The sequence below is a fragment of the Lipotes vexillifer genome, unplaced genomic scaffold, assembly GCF_000442215.2.
Source record: "Lipotes vexillifer unplaced genomic scaffold, Lipotes_vexillifer_v1.1 scaffold1139, whole genome shotgun sequence".
In the NCBI taxonomy this organism is placed as follows: Eukaryota; Metazoa; Chordata; class Mammalia; order Artiodactyla; family Lipotidae; genus Lipotes; species Lipotes vexillifer.
The window spans coordinates 35228-40489 of NW_006798273.1; positions in this window are offsets into that span (position 1 = coordinate 35228).

Below are 5262 nucleotides of genomic sequence, written 5' to 3' on the forward strand. Positions count from 1 at the left end.
TGGAGTCTGTTGAGACTTTGAAAAGGCAGGCTGAAATTTTGGTTTATTTCAAACTAGGCTGTTTGCCATGGAAATGTTTTTTGAGAATGCTAGAAAGACTAATAAAGGCTTGTAAAATGTGTCAGTCAGCTTGGAAGGAAAATGTTGAAGAAAACCATAGTTAATTCTAGCATTTAATGCAAAATGCTTATTAGTAGAGGTGTAAATGTGGTAGCAGTTACAGACATCAATGAGGCCCTAGTTCAAGCAAATTTGGAAATTGCAAAGGCATCTAGTTTTCTTGGAATATCTGAGTAAAAAGCTTCCAATAGAATTAAATCCACATAAATAGTGGGCTCAACCCCCCCATCTCCCAAGCTACTATCCTCATTCTGCAGCAGGAACCTGTCTGGGGTTTATTTGCCTTACCCTAGGCTACAGCAATTTACCTAATAATTGAACAGACTTAAACCTGGGGCTTCATGAATTGTTTTTCTTTCTTTTTAAGAACAATGCCATGGAAAACCTACCAAGGAATAAGGCACGCAGCAGACAAAATGAGCAGATTACTCTGTATATTAAAGAAGATTGTCAGTATGCTACATTTCTTCTTATTCCCTTATTGCTGTGGGCTTTATTCATACTCTGAACTAGATGAAAGAGAACTGAAAACAAAGAAAAAACAGTAGACGTTGCAAAGGCTGGGTAAATAAAGACATTGGTGGAACCCAGAGTTGCCTTCCTTTAATTCTCCTCATTTCTCCTTTGGTTCTCTCCCTCCTGTGACATTTTGTACCTATCTATCTTATCCACTAAGACTTTAAGTTCCCTTGAGGGAAAGGACTGTCTTACCGATCTTTATCTTTTGGTATTATTCATTCATTCATCCATACATCAGTCATTCCATAAGTGTTACTGAGAGCCTAATATATTCCAGAAGCTTGGGATACATCAGTGAACAAAACAGATGGGGGTGAAAGACAGATCATGACAACACATAATGAATAAGTAAATTAAATGGTATTATAGAAAGTGATAAATTTTACGGAAAAAGAATCAATGAGCACAGGGTCAGGAGGATTGGGACTTGGGGTTGGATATATTATTAAACTGCGGTATTAACAATGGTGATCAGAGTATGTTTCACTAAGAAGGTGATGACAGAGCTAAGACTGAAAGGAGGTGAGAAAGTGAGCCAAGCAGGGAACTGGGGGAGGAGAAAGCACTTCAGACAGAGGGAAGAGCTGGGACTTAGGCCCTGGAGAGGAAGCATCCCTGGTATGTTTGAGGAACACAATGGAGGCGAGTTCAGCTGAAATAAACTGACCTCAGGGGAGTGCAGTAGAAATGGAAGTCAAAGTTCATGGGGGGCCAGATTGTGTAGAGCCACGTGGGCCAGAAGAGCTTTGGTTTTTTACCCGGAGATGGGAGCCACTGCAGGAGGGACGGAGGTATCTTATGCTTTGAATGGTCATTCTGCTGCTGTGTGGACAATAGACTATAAACATGCAAATTTATGTCAAAAAAGAAAGCAAATACCACCAGAACTTAAAAAAATAAAATCAAAGCTGAGTTTATATACTTGTCAGGCAAGGAAACACATCAGTGAAAAAGTTTACTAATTCATGAATTGGGAAAAGTCAGGATTTTTTAAGTGCTAGAAAGAGGAAAGGGGGTTCATGGGGGTGATGCTAATCTAAGATTGAAAGCCAGCACCCTCATAGGAAAGAACAGTGCTGGATCAAACAGGGAACTTTGTTCAATGGGCAGAAACAAGTCTTCAGTTAGGCCTAATAAGGGTCTGGCCTAGGGGGTCACTCAAAGTTCACAGTCCTTTATCAGTTTCAGTTGGTTTGAACCAGTTGCGGTACAACACAGCATCCCATTTTGATATCTCCTAGGCAAGGGCTGTAAGTGGAAAATTTTCCTTTTACAGTTGGGCACAGAGAAACCTGTTAGGAAGTTCTTGCCGAAATCCAGGCAGAAGATGATGGGGCTTATCCCTGAGTATACCATGAAGGTGATGAGAAGCAGCAACTGATGGTTGGAGTTGCCCTGGAGACAGGAAAAGCTGTGGGTGGAAATGGTTTGGGGAACAGATTAGGAGTTCATGTGAGTTTAAGATGTCAAATAGATGCAGCAACAGGTACAGTGAGGTCTGGCTGGTGACATAAAGTTGGGACTTGAAAAAGAGTATAGATGGTGTCAAACACCAGGAGCCCATGTGCAGTCAACCAGTGAGCCAGTGAGATGGAGCCCTGGGGACTCCAACAGTATTTTCCCCTCCAGGTCCCAAATTTTAATTCATATATATTTTTATTACAATGAAAGTATTCTTGTAAGCCTCCTCAAATATTTTGTGGAATGAAGTGGGAGTATAAATCAATGATCATTGGAACTTTCACTGTGCCTCATATGGTGTTTTAATTTCCCCCAATTTATTAGATATCATTTTATAGATAAGGAAACTGAGGCCAGAATAGTTGAGTAGTTTGCCTAGCATCATGTAGCTAATAAAGGCAGGGCTGGGATTTAAGCCCAAGTTCACCTGAGTCCCTTTTAACTCTGCTTCCAATAGTTTACTAATCTGGGTAGAGAACAAAGTTGACTAGAAGGTGAGGAGACCCAACCTTTTGTAGGTCCTGGCATGTTCCAACTTAGTGCAATAGTCTTTAAACTTGAGCATGTATCAGAATCACCCAGTGGCTTGTTAAAAGACAGACTCAGGAGCTCAACCCAGAGTTTCTGATTCCACATGTCCGGGATGTGCTGCTAATGTGCATGTCTGATAAGTTCCCAGGTGATGCTGGTGCTGCTGGTCTGGGGAGGACACTGTGAGAACCACAGGTTTAGCTGCTTTTCACTGATTCTGCCAGTGAAATAGCCTGCCAAATGCCCAGGTCTCTCTAATTCCCCAAAGGGGATTAGAGGGGTGTCTGCTGCTAATTGGAACTTCAGAAGGGTCCTTGGTGATAATTCCTTCGCCTTTTTTTTCTTCTTTTTTTTGGCCGCACCGTGCAGCGCGCGAAATCTTAGTTCCCCGACCAGGGATCGAACCCGGGCCCCAGCAGTGGAAGCTCGGAGTCTTAACCACTGGACTGCCAGGGAATCCCCAGTTCCTTTAGTTTTAATGTAGTTCTCTCCTTCCCAAGGCACATGGCTGTTGGGGGAGAGGGGATGATGGGGTGATGGCGGTTCAACTCCAGGTGCTCTCCAACACAGTTTACCAAGCTGTCCAGTAAGTTCTTCTTTTATTATTATTCTCCCAGCAGTCTCGTTGCCCTTTCCTGGAAACAAACTGCCATCATCACCCCTGTGACTCCCAACATCCATCAGGCACAGGGGGGGTTCAGGTATGGTGGGCCCTAAATGCTTACACAGTTATTGGGGATGGGGGGCTTAAAGAACAAGAATACAAGCTTATAAACACAAAATTAGATGCAGGGCCTTGAAAGAAACTTGTGCAAGAGAGGGGCCCTAAAGCTTAAACTTCATTAGCTTCATGGGAAATCAGCCTCTGATCAAACAGGTCTGTATATGTCTAGGCTCCAATTATAGCCATATGCTTAGCTCCCATGGGGCTCTTGAGCCTCAGGCTAATCAGAGGATGTGGTCGATTCCTGTTAAGAGAAACTGAGCATTTCATGGTTGAAGAGACTTGTCTGCCCTGAACCTGGTAGTCGGTGAAGGGCTGCTGAGTCCTTGTGCCTCACCTTGAAGGTGAGTTTTGACCCAGCTAAGGCACTCAGTTACTTATCCTTGGGCTTGATTTCTTCGGTGAGTTAAAAGCCTTCCAGATACAAACATTGAAAAGCCAACTTAGAGATAATACTAATTATTCCTATTTAATTATATCGAGAACAAAATTCGATTGAATTCTGACTCTAATATTCAGAAAAGTAAAAGTGCTTTTCAAATATCAGGGTAAGGCTATTAAAATATAAAGTGCTTGCTTGACAAAGACTACTGCATAGGGTAGCACTTTGAGTTTCTTTTGTTAAGTCTTCCTGAAATTTTATTTTCCCATGTAGTTTGTTCCAAGACGTATTAGGGGTGGACTTGGCCTTCATACAAGGATTCACTCAACAAATCCTGCTAAGCATAAGCAAACGGCTCTGTAGTTAGGGGAAGTAACTAAGATAGTTACAAAATTAGGAACTAGGGGAAGTTACTAATTGATTAAAGAGGGAGTTTGTAGCGAACAGCCACGCCCACGAAGAACCTTGACCTAAGATGAAAAGAGCATCTAAGAGGCATGAGGTGGCTTCCTGAAGGAGACTAAAAGAGACCGCATTTGTGTTGAGCCTTGAAGGAAATATGTGAATAAAATGTCTTAAGAATTATTCCAAGACGGAGAAAGCCAGCATGAACACTGGACGCTGTTCTAAAGAACAGTCTGCCCTCTGCCTACAGGCACACTGCTGCTTTACACACACACACACACCCCAAAGGGCTTTCTCGCAGCAAAGTGGGCACAAGCCAAGGGCAGGAGGAGTCCATTAAGCGTTCCTGGGTGCTGTGTCTTGAAGGATACAAAGATGAATAGAGCAGGTCCGCGTCCCCAAGGCAGCGCCACCAGGAACTCAATCAGGCCATGGGTATTCTCGAAGCGGCTGAGAGGCGGAGGTGCGGCCAGGAGGAGACATTAGAATGGATTTTCCGCGCTGGGCCTCGAGGTCTGGAAGCGCACTCAGTCCTCTGGAAGGCTCTCGCATCGCAGTACCAGGGATGCAGGGGTTTGTCCCCTGCTCACAGACGCGTCCCAGCCTGCCCCAGCGCCCCGCAGCCCCTCCCCGACCCCGCCCCCGTACTAGGGCGGCTGCGCGGCCAGGCCTCCCGGTCCGCACGTGATCGCCGTCACCGCGAAGCCTGAGCCGCCATCGTAAGTCCTGGCGGCTGGGCCCTGGCCTGTCTCCCTCCTCCTCCTCCCCGGCGGGCCAGCGGTGACGGGTTGCGGGTGTGCTGCCCTCGTCCCGCCTGGCCTCTGAAGCCGTGGGCCTCCGAAGGCGGGACGAGGAGTTCCGACCCACGGACCCCGGGGAGGGCAGACTGCCGGGCGGGCCGCCCAGGTGACGACACGGCGGGGGCGGCGCCCAGGGCCGCGCCCCGCCCCTCGCAGGCCAGCGCCCAGAGCCCGCGGCCCGTGCCCGTTTCCAGTATGGCCGACCGCTGTGCTTGACCCGCGGCCTCTCCGCTTCGACTCTCCGTAAGCGATGCAGAGGCCAAGGCCGTGACTGACACTCTTGCTCACACGCACGCACGGACCCAGACCCACGCCCGGAG